General features: G+C 35.6%; 1 protein-coding gene across 40 annotated transcripts in view; it reads right to left on the bottom strand.

Annotated features, from left to right (window-relative positions):
• Positions 1-14,821, bottom strand: part of ZBTB20 (zinc finger and BTB domain containing 20) — a 780,933-nt gene that overhangs the window by 430,168 nt on the left and 335,944 nt on the right. For 4 of the 40 annotated variants that reach the window (XM_026493682.4, XM_048215050.2, XM_057306656.1 and 1 more), the window contains exon 1: positions 4,546-13,509. The exons of the other annotated variants lie outside the window; for them this stretch is intronic. The gene's annotated coding sequence lies outside the window, so the exon portion shown is untranslated. Of the gene's footprint in view, positions 1-4,545; positions 13,510-14,821 lie in introns of those variants that run through there. 40 annotated transcript variants of the gene reach the window in all.

Raw genomic sequence — 14,821 nt, 5'->3', positions numbered from 1 at the left:
TCCCAGTCTTGGGGGATACAGTCTCCTGTTGAAAGGGAAGATGGAGGACCCTACAAGGTTTATTTATGTTTTGCAGCTTCCAAATTGTGGCAGGATCCTACTATGTGAAATAGCTATTAGCAAATGTATACTTATTCTGATATAATACAATGAAAATCTTGAGTTTTACTCAAGAGGAGAGTGTGTGGCAATTCCCTAGTATGGAGAATATTCTAAATATTCTAAATTATCCTAGATTTTGAGGTTTTTCAGACAACCAACTGTCTCATTCCTATTCATCTTTGTATCTCTAGTACCCAGCCTCAACATATGACTTAGCATATAGTAGTTTTCAATAAATGATAGCTAAACAAATTAAAGAATGTTTTATACAACGCTGAGATATGACTTAAAGGGTCAAACAAAAGCAGAGTTTTTCTAAGCTTGATCTTTCCAGTTTTATTAGCAAGACAATCATCACATACTATTGAACATGCATTAGTGTCTTAGTGTTAAAACAATAAACTTTCATAAACTGTGGTATGGAAATCCTACCATTTTATGTTCATATACCAGAAATTTTAAAGTCGAAATCTTGAAACAGTGGTTTTTAAACTTGCATGTGCATTACTAAGCTGGGTAACTTTCTAAATTTTAGATCCCCAGACTCCCTCCTCAGAGCTTCTAATTCAGAAATTCTGGAATGAGGCCCAGGAATCTTCATTTTGACAGGCAGCCTAGGAAATTCTGATACAGGTGGTCCTTGGACAACTTACTATGGATTGGGTTACAAAGATAACATGGAAAAAAAACTCTTATGCTTCACCTTTTCAATATGGAGAAAAGACTTGCCTATTTAATGTGACTCAACCATCAAATTTACCTGTGAAAAGACCAGGCAGTTCACTAAGTCTTTTGAAAATGAACCAAGGGAGGATGCAAGGGCAAGAAACACTACATTTTAAGCTAGAAAGGGTTCTTTTTAAATCTTGACAAAGACTGGCAGGGCGCTTAAAGTAAAAACAGAAGAATGGCAGCAGTTTCACAATCAACTCAGGGAAGCATGTTGATTCAAGAGGTTTACTTGGTAAAATGTGTTTTAATGGCTTTTATAAACGTGGATGCCTTCTAAATCTTTGGTTTACTCTTAAAATAGATACATACATATTTATATGAAATAATTTTAAAATTCCCTCTTTAATTCCTAATTTGCCATAAGACCATGGTCTTGCTAACATCACTGCACTAATTGTGGCTCCTCCCCCACCCCCCTGAAATTTATGCCCTGGGATTTAAAGATTAGTCTACTCCTCCACACATGTCCCAGGGAAGGTATGGCTTCTGCTCCTGCCCTGACCTTTAGGTCTCTGCAGCTCTAATTATTGTCAATTGGAGTTGTCTTACCACTAAGCTCTTTAAAAACTCAGAGTTTGTCATTTTTTAAGAGCTTTAGTGATAAATGATGGAAATTATTTTATTATTCTTATGAATGTTGTAAATTGTATGACTTGTCATGGTTTTCGCTTTGCTTGTCTGCAAGGAAGTTTAAAGGCAAATGTATGATACTCCACTGAATGTAATTTGTATGCTGACTTTACTCCTGACTCTGCTTTTATGTCCTTGCCCTTGTTTATGGTTTTGTTTTATTTTGTTTATTTTTCTTACCTACTTCTAATTCATGTATTTCACTGTACTATCTGTTTCGTTTCCTTCGTCAGCCATTTTAATTCCCTCATTGGAACAAGGTGGCAGAAAAAAATGAAGAAAACAAAACAAAAAGTGTGTGTGTGTGTATGTATGTTATATATATATATATATATATATATATATATCAAACCCACCCAAAATATAAAATAAAAATAATGGAGACATTTTGTAGTCTTTGGGGTAATAGATTCACTTGATTACTTGCAGGATTGCAACTTAGGGAGGCATAAAATTAAAATACCTCTAAGAGAAAATTCATATGAAATTCAACATAGGTATTCTCAGCACCAGATCATTAAATCTGACATCCTTCAAGTACTGAAAGCCAACTATAGCTATGTTAAAATACATGTGTTCAGTCTTTAGACTGACTGTACAAGAAACAGTCCTAGGCTTAATCAGTCTAACAAAGTGCACAATTCTGAAAACATTTTTCTTTTAAAAAATCATATATGGATACATGTAATAATATGTGTGTACATGTATTATTTCCTTATATGTATTTTACATACACACACATACATTTTACTTAGACTCTTCAAACCAAACACCTCAGTTCTTTGCCTCCATTGTAATTTTCTTTAATTAAATAGTTTTCATTAAAGCAACAAAGAAGGATAAGTCATCTCAACACTGAAAGCTCATCCTCAAGCTGGTATGGTCTATTTTTTGCATTTCCTCTGATAATGATCCAGCTAGTCTCAGACTGATTTTAGTAAAATGTAGGCAAAGTTAAGAGAACTCTAACTGGGCACGAGACATCTTAACGATGCTACTCATCTTGATTTGTCTTTATGTGATGGCTCTGGGCTGAAATACTATTATGTTTGGGATTTAAATGTGATTTTTGTTCTTGTATTAATTTCTAGATCTCATATTCTTCCAGACACCAAAGGAATATAGTACTACCCTGGAATAATGTCAAGTATGCTCATTTTGGGGGGAGTGGGCTCCCCCCAGCATGGGCAACCAATAGCTGATTCATACTTCCATTACATCACAATTGGATTACAGAAGTGCTCTCTAGTCTGACCTCTGCATGTGTCTTGCAACTCATTTGTAGATAGTCCAGAAGCTAGCAGCTGGACTTCATTTTTGTTCCAGCAGTCACCATTTTGTTTCTCCAATTCACTGAGAGTTTCATTATTGACAAGTCCACCCCAAATTCCAAAAGGCACTTAAATTTAGTGGGTTAAATCAGAGAGAAAATATTACCATTACCTTTCCATAGGTTCATGTCATTCAACTACATTTTGCCATGCATTCCTTATATATCAAAAGAGTATAATGATACTATTCTCCCATAGTAGACTAATGAAAATACTTAGCAAAAGTAAGTTGTTGCAAAACACTTTTAAAATCAAAGTGCTGTAGTTTTTTTATTTTTTTTAATCTTGCATAGAACTCTGGTTCAATTTTTGAGCGTTTCCAAGTCCTCATAATTCTGTGGTATTCATAATAAAACCAGCAGATGGTTTAGTCTCTGAACATATGCTTTAAATGCCCCCTTTGCTATTTCAAAATAATGGACCAAATTGTGCCCTCAAATAGTCACAAGAAACTTTAAGGAGGAAAACCGAGGACAGAATGTTATCCAGTGGGAATTAAAACTTAAAAAATATATTTTCTAAACTTTCTTAGGGGCTCTATTCTAAGACAAACTATACTAAGACAAACTATACTTTTTAATAAAACAATATAGTAAGGAAAAATCCTGACCAGCACAATATTGCATGGTTCAAGGAATAGATTAGAAGTTTTACATATTTATATTTTAAATTTCTGATTCTCTAAAACTTTATGAGAGTCATTTGATCTAATTTCTGGGTGATTGCCAGATTTTCCATTTTTATTATTATTCTGACTATTATTACTATCATGTAGATGTTCTATTGTTAAAGCACTTTGCAATTATTAATTAGCTAATTTAGTTTAAATTATATTTATGCCTTTGTTTTAAATCCATGTTATTCATAGTTATTATAACCCTAAAATGCTATTTCGCCAGCCAATTATTCTCATTTCAAAAACAGCTTGTTGTCAATGAAAGCAAATTTTCTAGGTTTTCAGAATATGAAATTTACCTTCAGTGGATATGTATGTTTTGATAACACTGTTCACATAACCCTGCTATACTTAGGAGAATATATCTTTTTCTTACTGTCTATATTTTATACATAGAATGAGCCTTTATTTCCACACTTAATATTTTAATGTGTTCAAGTCTGATTTTGAAATAGCCTCTAAACTACTCTCACTTATTTCACAATGTCCACAAAACTCAGTAATCTGATCAACATTTCAGATAAAAAGACCGCACAACTGATAATAAGGACACTTTTGTTATTACAGATGCCTGGAGTTTAAGTAATTATTTCAGAACTGTAACGTCCCTTTCGAAATTCTGAACAAGGACTAGCTTGGTGCAAATGGAAAACCAAGTTTACTTGGAAAAATAAATGCAAGAGTTGTACCCAAATGTTTTTGGGACACTGTTAAAACAGGTCATATTTAAATGTTGAGAATAACTAAAGAACCCTAACTCAGGAGGTAATTTTACACATTTATCCACAAATACCCAAGCAAAATTTATAACTATTATTGGGGCAAAACATTAACATATCCTTCTGCTGATAAAGACATAAAGTAACTCTGAGAAAACCCTCTCTCTCGTTTCTCTAACTTTCACAGTAAATGCAGCACTGAAACTAAATTCTCAGTCAACTTAGAAATACGCCGAGCAGTATTTCAATAAACAACAAATTGATTCTCAAAAACCCACCAGATTAAAAACTCCCCCCATCTTTCCCTTGCATCCCCTTGTTCTTTCACTTTCCATGCACACACAATCACACTTACCTGCACAAGTCTGAAACATCAGTCTATGTATTTTTTTTGAAATGTACTCTGTACCGATGCATTTTTCTGTGTTTCTTTCTAACCCTCGGGAATGTTAAGAATTTAGGAAGAGAGCCACAGCTTAAGAGAGCAATTATTTGCCAGTAAATACTCAATTTGCTTGTCCTGTGATTTTTCTTCTAACTTGCATATTCAATAATCCGTCCCTGACTGCGTCACGAGCACAAAAAGTCTTTTCTCCAAAGGAGAACACTTTCGCCAATCAACCTTCAGCCATGCCAGGGCACAGCTCGTCAGGGTGATTTGTTAGCTTTAATTAATAATTCCTCACGCTGGCCATTTTAACAAATAACGCAGGGAGACTGGGACGCTGGATGGCTATGATTCAGGCCGATAAAACTACAGTGGAAGAGGGTGGGGAGGGGTGTGCGGGGGAAAATCAGACGCCGTTTATAAACACCTCTAATCATACTCTTTCAGTTTACAATATAGAGGACATCTCAGCTGAATTACCACGTTATGTCCACCAATTTGTATTCAGATGGGAGCCATATGTTCCTCCACTTTATCTGTTAAGGCCTCCTCGGTGCCAATGCAGTTCGGGCAGACAACATTTACAAAAGAGGTCTCTAGCCTCCAGATTGCAAAAGTTTACTGCAGGGTGAAGTTGAGAAATCAGACATATAAGGCACTTCTCAGTGAGCCTGCGTGACAGTCTAGAAACACAGAGGTAAGAATTATGAGTATCAGATTCACTCTTATCCTGCTGGGCATTTCATTTCGTCTTTTTAAAAAAAATCTCATACCTCATCCTCAAAACAGTTAATAATAATGGCTGATTTGTTCATGCATTCCACAAACATTTATTGAATCCCAACTATATGCCAACCACTATATTAAATGCTGAGAATTTTTTATGGAAGCAAGACTTTTCCAGCAAAGTGACACAATCCATGTATTTTTTTTTACACAAACAGATAACGTGCTTGAACAAAGCCACCAAACAGCGTGCAAATAAAAATAAAGATTCGTAACACTGTCTGTGTGTTTTAACCAAGTAATCAGTACTCGACAGCACACTTGAGTCCACGTGCAAAAGAAACGCTCATTGTAAAAACAAAGAATATGAACAGGTAAAAACAGGTTTTTTTCAAAGATTAGAAAATTTCCCTCAACATTAGTAGAGAACTCAGAAACATACCAATCTGTTCATAAGCAAGTTCAAACATTCATAAGCAGCTGAGAAACACACATAGGAAATTTTATTCATGACCCTGATCGAATGTGTGTGTGTATGTGTCTGATTGCAAGTTCATTAATTTACTGGATACATATTTGTTGAATACCTAATTTATTTTAGGAACCACTAAGAAATACTGGGTACCCAGAGATTAAAAACAAACACACAGCCCTTGCCTTCAAGAAGCTCACAATTTAGTCACTAGACTCTAAAACAGAAAAAGCGTATCTAAACAGAAAACACGAGAATACAACATAGCAAGAGCAATGGCACAAATACGCATAAAAGTAGGAGGCAGAACTCCTAGAAGTAATACACAGACTACTTCTAAAGGTAGAGTGGGAATATCACTGGTAGGAAGAATATTCTAGGGAAAGACAAACATTTGAACCCCTTCTAAAACTCTTACTGGAATTAGATGACCAGTTAGAAACTGTGGTATTTAAAGCATGATAATTTCAGATCCATAACAGCAAACATTTCAGGATTTCAAAATATATTTCCTAAGAAAAAAATGCTCCCCCAAACTCTAATATCTGGATGTCATCAGAAAAGTATGCAGCATCTCCAGAACTGGAACAAATCATGACAATAGATGTCTTTCTTACTTTCAGTGTGTTACTTTCAGTGAGTGTCGGTTGGGGCAGACAAGTAGGAAGCATTCGTGACAGACATTGCCTTTTTGTTTCTTCCAGGCCATTTATCTTCTTTTACTGTACATACTTGTATAGCTTCTGTTCTCATTGTACCATAAGATAAATCATATCCACATGACCATTAAAGGAAGGGGAAAATCTATATCCATTTAGTGGTCACACATATAATTCTAGTCACAAAAGGCATGCTATACAGTACTAAGGGCGAAAATCTTGGGGAAAAGAAATGATAACCCCACCCCCCAAAAAGGCTCTTTCAGAATCAATAAATGCTCCTGCAAATTGTGTATAATTCTTAATGACATTGAACGTCTTATTTTATATTAAATTCAACAGTGTGAGGCCGAATAGTGCATTTACCATAGATAAGTAACCCATAGCCAGCTTTAAGAACTGATTCAATGTATTAATCCATTCAATACATATTTATTGAGCACCTGCTATGGATCAAGTGCGTACCAGTAATTATCTGGTTTTTATTTCTGTAATGTTCATATATAGTAATAGTTTTTACCACTGAGTGTTTATTATTTGTTAGGAACTGATCTAAGAATTATATATGTATTATCTCATTTAATCTTCACAATGATATTATGAAGTAGGTACTAGTATCGTCTCCATTTAACAGATTATGAAACTCATCGGTAGTGAATCTCGATATGCACTATGTGGATTCATTGTAAACTACCAGACAAGTGCCAATAACACCCACCAAAAATCAGTTCCATTACCTTACAGTTATATAGTCACATGTAGGCTTATGTTATTATTTTTAATCTAGCAAAATTAAGGTGGTTTTGAGGTTAATTTGAGAATTAAGCTAAACCGTATCTACTGTGAGGCATGTCTCACAAAATAAGACTTAGAAAATAGTGTTTATGGTATCAACAGTCTCGTGGGCTGCACTGAGAGATTAAATGACAACAAGCTTGAATCAAGCATGTTTTATGTGATAAAAACTAGCACCATAAAACCATATGCTATGGCAGCCCCCTTCTCTCTTATTAAAACTCCATAGACCCGTAGAAGGTAATTCAGAATCTTCTCCATCTTTAGAAGCAGACTGAGTGAGTGGTTTAAAAAGAGGGGAGAGGACTTTGAGTCTGAAAGGCTTATGTTTAAACCCTAGTTTGGCGACTTACTAGCGGTACATCCTCCCAAATTATTTAGGTTCTCTGAGGCTCAATTTTCTCATCTCTGAAACGGTTTGTTGGGGAAAATTAAAGGAGATAATGTACATAAGGTACATAGCCTAGAAACTAGCTCTGAATAGATGCACAATATATAGCATTTCAAGTATCCAGAGTTAAAGCTTATCAGCTACAACTAAGATTTACTATTTCTGGACCAAATAACACATGTATTATCTAAGCCTGCCTTAGACAATAAATGTAAATAAGTCTTAGCTAACGCAAATCGGAGTTGGTAATCTGGCAGAATTTCCTTTGAGAATGTTTATAATATAGCTGAATGGTTATGTTTAAGAAAACAGCTGACAGAAAAATAGATGACACGGGAGTTTACCAGTTAATAATAGAAAAACTTCTCACTTTTCCCAGTGTTTAATACAATATTACATTTTATTTCATGGAGACGGAAAACCCTATTTGGCCTTCACCGAGGAAGCCAGCACTCAGCACAGTCACTTGCGCTCCTCAGATAACCCGATGCTGCTAACGTGACTATCAGCCTTCTTCAACTCCAGGCGCTCTGATGCCCTCTCCCCATACTTTCTTCTTTCTCGGACCTTCTTTAAGTCCAGCCATCTCCCGTTCCTGCCCTATTGGAGCAAATATTATTGGAACACATATTTATTGATGGTGATAAAGCTGGTTCTAGGTGACATGGAGTATTTCTTCATGGAGGAGTCACTGGGGGGCTTCACAAAGGCTCTTCTCACTTACTCGAATGTGTATGTAAAGTTTCTCCTTTGGAGATTTCTTTGGAATAAGGGACTGCTTAGACCCTGTGTTATTGGTCCTTAGCCTATGGACTCTGGCTGAGACCAGGTTTGTATGGGAAAACTAGCAGATGAGTTAGTGAGCATAGGGACTGCCTGCACCACACTAACCTGGGCAGCCAGAGCTTTCTAGAATCTGCTCATTTCTCAGCTGGAAATCCTCACTGGTTGAAAGTTAAAGTATGGAAAACCACTTCATGTGCTCTTTCTCTAGACTGGTAACAATGACTTAGTACAATTTTGGCCTGGTTGGATCCCTGCTTCCTTACTAACTGCTTGAGTCTCCAGCCTCATATCAGAAATTTAATCTTCTGGTCAAAAATGATGACAACTGGAAGTTATTACAGAAACATCTCAAAGTAGATGCTATTTTTTATTACCTTTTTCCAAATAAATCCCATATATTTTATAGTTTACAAACTTACACATTTTTGCATACATCTATAAATACCTGATACCTAAATGTTTTCTAAGTGATAACTAGATAATGAAGGAGGGGAAAGATGATTTACTTTCAGTTTCAAATTTAGATTTCTGTCTAAGCAAGAATTTTAGAATTCTAACATTCTGAAATTGTTAAATGTTGATCAATATAGTTGGCTGTACTTAGGCTGAGGTTAAAAACCTTAAATTTTTTCAAAAGTTCCTAGTCTCTTGAGGCATTGCTTTCTCAGTGAAAATCTCCAACCTTTACAAATGTGAAAATTGGGATTCCCTGAAGGAGAAAAATGTTTCTTGTCAGAGAACTAGTCATGGCTAGTACACAGAGTGAAGGAGTCCCAGATCTTATCAGCTTTCCTGTGACCTTGCTGTGTGATTTGCTACAAGTCATTTAATATTCTCCTATGTCTCAATTTTCTGTCTTCTTTTTAAAAAAAGATTTATTTATTTATTTGAGAGAGAGAGATAGTGTGAGAGGGAGGGGGAGAGAGAGAACCCCCAGGCAGACTCCCCACCACATGCGGAGCCCAGTGTGGGGCTATATCTCACAACCCTGAGAGTTGTGACCTGAGTCAAAATCAAGAGTCAGTCGCTTAACTAACTGAGCCACCCAGGCACCCCTCAATTTTCTGTCTTCTTATCTACATTACCCAAATGACATTATGAATATAATGTGGATCCAATATTTTGATCATCTCATAGAGCATAAGCTAAAACCGTAAATTCCAGAATATCTGAATGACGCTACCAGTATCAAAGTGGCAGACATTAACACTTTGTACAATCTTAAATAACATATTTAGGTCCTCAGTGTCTCTAGTCTTTCAGCTATAAAATGGGTATAGTCACATTTACATTTTCCATCAGCGTACTGCAATGGAAAAACTATTGCATAATCTATTAAAACTTTCAACACAAATTTCATACAATGTAAAAATTTTGACCAATATCATCAAGCCACTAAAATTGATTTTCAAATATAGCAGAGAAATTGATTTTAAAATATTGAGGCATAAAATGAAGTAAATGTTTCCAAGCATGTTCAGATACTTAAGAAACAAGACTATTAAAAGAATGGAAGAAACCTTTCATTTGTGTGGCTGCATTTTATGGTAGATCCTAGACTCCAGGAATGAGAAAACAGAATCAAGAAAGGTGATTTTTAGCAGACTGCTGAATGATATAGAAAATAAAATGTATTCACTAATGGGTTGGCAGAAATGTTATACATGTGCTTGTAGAACCAGAACTGTTTAAGCAGCTTTTCATACTTGGCAGTGTTTCTGAAGTGTCCCCTCACAACTCCCTCCCACCTCTCATTTTTTTGTCCTATAGTGCCAGGTGGGCACAATAATGACCAAAGGGAGGGGCAAACCAACAGAGGCACTCACTGTAGCAAGAGCCACTCCAAGGATCAAAGTACCGATTTGGCTCTGCCTGCCAAAACTAGAGTCAGCCACAGTGGGTGGCTCATCAGCATGGTGCCCTGAGAACTACATGGGCCATTCCTGGTAGGTCTGCACCTGGGGGTGCAAGCCCCTCATCCTGCTTAGGAGGACTACCTGCTAAAAACTGAATGTGAACATTTCCTTACCCACTCACAGCATTAGACTTCAACACAATTCTGTGCTAGTATTGTATATATTGAATGTTTTCAGTATAATAGACACTATACAAATCACACAAAAGCATAATTCCTTTCTACTGAGATTTTACACCTTACAGGATTCTAAGTAGAACTCTAATTTTCCTACATTAACAGGTAAAGTCTTGGGCAGCTAGTAGTCAAGATAATTCAACTTCCAATACTTTTATCAGATATATTTCTTTTTTTATCAGATATATTTCTTTAGTTTTCATATCTCTCATGAGAAAATATTACATTAATGCCTCAATTATCCAGCATGCTCATATTCACTTATAGGCTTGTCTCAATTTAACATGGCCAACAACCCACAAAAGAGAAAATAGAGCCCTTGAAAAACCTTTAAAGATGTTATAAAATATACACTATTTGCCAAATCCATCTTTACTCGTCAGTGAGACTTTACCTTGGAGCCAATATATTCCTCCTTAATGCACAGTAACAGTTATTGGGACCTCTCCATTCATGTTAAATGGGAAGAAAGCACAGTGATAACTGTAAGCAGTAACCACCCTGTATCTCTGAATAAAGAGGAGACACAGAGGGGAGGAGAGGGGAGGGGAGGAATGAAGTATCCAAAGCTGAGAGCTATGTACACTTTGTAAACATGCCTATAACTGAATCTCTCAGAAATCAATGTGGTAGAGCTTTACACAAAAAAATATTGTTCAAAATTCTTATGGATTGAGTTGTGTCCCCTCTAAATTCATACGTTGAAGTTCTAACCCCCACTACTTTAGAATGTGCCCTTATTTGGAAATAGGGTCATTGCAGATATAATGAGTTAAGAAGAGGTTATATGGGAGAAGGGTAGTCTCCTAATTCAATATAAATGATATCCTTGTAAAAAGGGGGGTTTTGGATCTAGACACACAAAAATGGAGAACTCTTTATGAAGATGAAGGAAGAGATCAGGGAGATGTTTCTACAGGCCAAAGAACACCAAAGATTGCCAGCAAACCATTGGAAGTTAGGTGTGAGGCATGGGACAGATTCTCTCTCCCAGGCCTCAGAAGGAACCAGCCCTGCTGACACCTTCATCTTGGTCGTCCAGCCACCAGAACTCAGACACAATACATTTCTGTTGTTCGAGGCACCCAGTGTGTGGTACTTTATTTTAGCAGCCCTAGGAAACTAAGACAAGAATGATGATTGGGGGATCATTATGTGAAGATCAAATCATGTTCAGAACACTTTGTTTAAGAAGGTAAAAAAAAATAGAAGATTGTCTGCAGAAAAAGTGTCATTAATATGCTTTAAATAAATAAGTCCTTTAATGTTTGAGTGATTACTAGATGACTAATATACATGGAACGCACAGTTTTTAATGTATGTTAATTCAACAAAATATTGCCACCTTCACTAAAAAGACAAGTGGCATGTACTCTATAGAAGACACCAAAGAAAGAGTCCCCAACCTCTAATGAGCATCTCAACTAGCAAGGTAGATAAATATTAACTTATTTTTATTTATTTGTTTAAAATACATAGTCTAATGAGGGTGGAATGGATACCAAGAGAAGTTATTGGTACAGAAGAGGCTGCCTAAATAGAAGGGAATTATTAAGAAATGGAATTTGAGTTTAGATCAAAATTAAGAGATATTCATGAAGATGAGAAGCTACAGACAATCTTACATATGAGGAAGACTGGGGAAAAATAAGGAAACTGAGGCAAAGGAAGGGTAAGGAGGAAGAATGGAAACAATAGTAGAGAGAAAGAAGGCTAGCTGATATTGAGAGTAAAACAATCTGAAATGGGCACAGAAAATGATAAAAAGCCCTGAGGTGGTAACAAAGACAAGAAGTGGTAGTCCTCCTGTATTCTGAGCAGGAAGAGAGTCAAAAACATCTAGCCTAAGAATTAAGCTTTCTTTAAAACTAGTGCTCTGAATGCTTTTGTGTGAAAAAGAAAGACTGTAGCTTGATTTTTCTTCAAAAGGATTCAATTGTGGAATGGAAACTTTTTTTCTCTTTAAGTATAAACTCAGCAGTTATGGCAGGTAGGTCAAGGAAGAAATACTTCATGGAACAGGAAAGTATAACTTTATACAATGTGTTCCCTAGAGAAGTTACAAAAAATAAAAATAAAAAATGGACAAGGACAAAATAGTCCCATAAAGTTTGTTTGTTGTGTTAAATGGCTTTAGACTCTTACCTCTCTTAATCATTCCTAACATTTTATTCAGCCAGTTATCAACTTAATCTGGGGAAAGAAAAATCAACTTGACTTTTTGATAGCCAAGTCAATCCAACTGGAAAATTCAAATCCTACAAGAACAGGGTGCAGGGAAAACTCTGCACAGCAACATTTTCAACTGCCAACAGAAATCCATAATAACAATCATCTTTTTCTTTCTTTCCCAAACTCATTCTCTCTAAAAAAAACATTAATGATGGTACAGAGATGTTCTTGGATGACATGAAAAAGTGTAGAGAGATATTCACTCTTTATGGTAATAGTAAGTTGTTACTCAGGATGGTCAAAACTGTAATCTTTTTCTATTCTTCATAGAACTTGGAGCTGGCCCTGTCCACATCTCAAAAATAACTCAATTATATCATTAAATAGAAGAATTACAGTTTAATTTAATCAATTTTCTATGTTAAACAATTCACAAATCAATTTGATTATTTGTTTTATTTTTTTCATTGGGAAAAATTTTAGCTTAGATAATGATGTTCAAATAGGGAGTGAAAATGTTGAAAAGGAAGGTAAGGGATATTTTTTATGTGGGTATTACCTTTTCTTTCTACTGATTTCTAAATGATTTCTGCTATAGAAATGCCTTCTGCCGAGCATCACTACTTCTGGTGGGTAGAAAAGAATGCTCTCCAAACTGAGATGGTAGTAAAATAAATAAGTTCACATCAATGGGAAAAGAAATGAGAAGGGAATGAGCAAAGAGATAATGTTACAGCATTAAAAAAATGGTTTTAGCCATTACTGAAAATAATGCTTGCCTAAGCTTTCTCCTCTGAAGAGGAGTAATTGAAAAGAGAAAGGGGAAGGAAGGAAGGAAGGAAGGAAGGAAGGAAGGAAGGAAGGAAGGAAGGAAGGAAGGAAGGAAGGAAAAAAGGAAGGAAAGGAGGAAGGGAGGGAAGGAGGGAGGGAGGGGACTATGATCGAGTGATTAAGCATAAAATCAAGAAAGTAAGAAGATGAGAACGTGGGAAAGAAGGAAAGAAAGAGAGAAAGTCACAAATAGAGGTACTCTTTCATCCTTTTCTTAGTTGCTGGCCCTCTAATCTTCTTCCTCACTTCCTTCCTCACCAATCCAAATCTTTGGAACACAACTGGGATAGTTGAAAAGGCAATGGGGGAAGAAAATTTCTCCTTTCAATTAATGTTCACTTAGGTATAAAATTTGTAATGCAGTGGGTTCATGTGTTTTTAAGTTCATGTGCCCCTTTGAGAATAAAAAAAGCTATGAACCTCTCTAAGGGAGAAAGAAAGGGCACATATATAAATGCATAAAAAGGATACATACACATTTCATATACATACATATAAAGTATATTTGCATATATTTTCAAAGGGCTCATATAAACTCTGAACTGATCCCTGCACTCCAACCATCCATTAGTTCAATGTAAAGAACCACTGGCTCTAGAATCAGGACCAAGCCGAAATACACAGGTGAGGATGGGGGCATGAAGAAAGGGGAAATAAAACCAACCAACAAGCACACACATAAAAAAGGTGTCAAATTTGGTCCCCAACTCAACTCTTAAGCTTCCGACTGTCTTCATTATTTTTGGAACTTAGAACACAGAAAATTATGACTTGACTAAAGAACTATTTAACAAAAATAAAGAAAAGCATGGAGCAAGATATATAATATTATAGTGACTCTGCATGTTTTTAATCATTAATTTTACATTCCTCCCTGTTAATTGCCTTTGGTAATACACTGACATGTAATACTGTCCAGATTTTGAACATTAGCTCTCACATATACAATAGTGTTGAAAACCAGGGCTACTTACTATTGTAAATAGCAACTCACCAAACACACAAGAAGTGACATGAAGATTTAGCAATGAAAATGAAAAAAAAAAAAGGAATAATAAACCAATTTCAACATATTAATTAGACTGTGCATATTTGAAGACAAAGACCATGCCACAACTGTAATAATGAAAATTATTGATATTTGTTTAAAACATAATACTTTTCATAGTATTTCATAATCTTTAAATGCCTTAGGGTATCTTTAGCTCATCTGATTTGGGTATCAACACTGGAAGTAAATAGGAGCGATATCTTGATTTTATAAGTGATAAAACAGAGGCTATAAATGATTAAATGACATGTTTAGTATCACATATGTA

Source organism: Ursus arctos, unplaced genomic scaffold (assembly GCF_023065955.2).
Source record: "Ursus arctos isolate Adak ecotype North America unplaced genomic scaffold, UrsArc2.0 scaffold_4, whole genome shotgun sequence".
Classification (NCBI taxonomy): domain Eukaryota; kingdom Metazoa; phylum Chordata; class Mammalia; order Carnivora; family Ursidae; genus Ursus; species Ursus arctos.
This window is presented reverse-complemented; position numbering and strand designations above follow the sequence as displayed.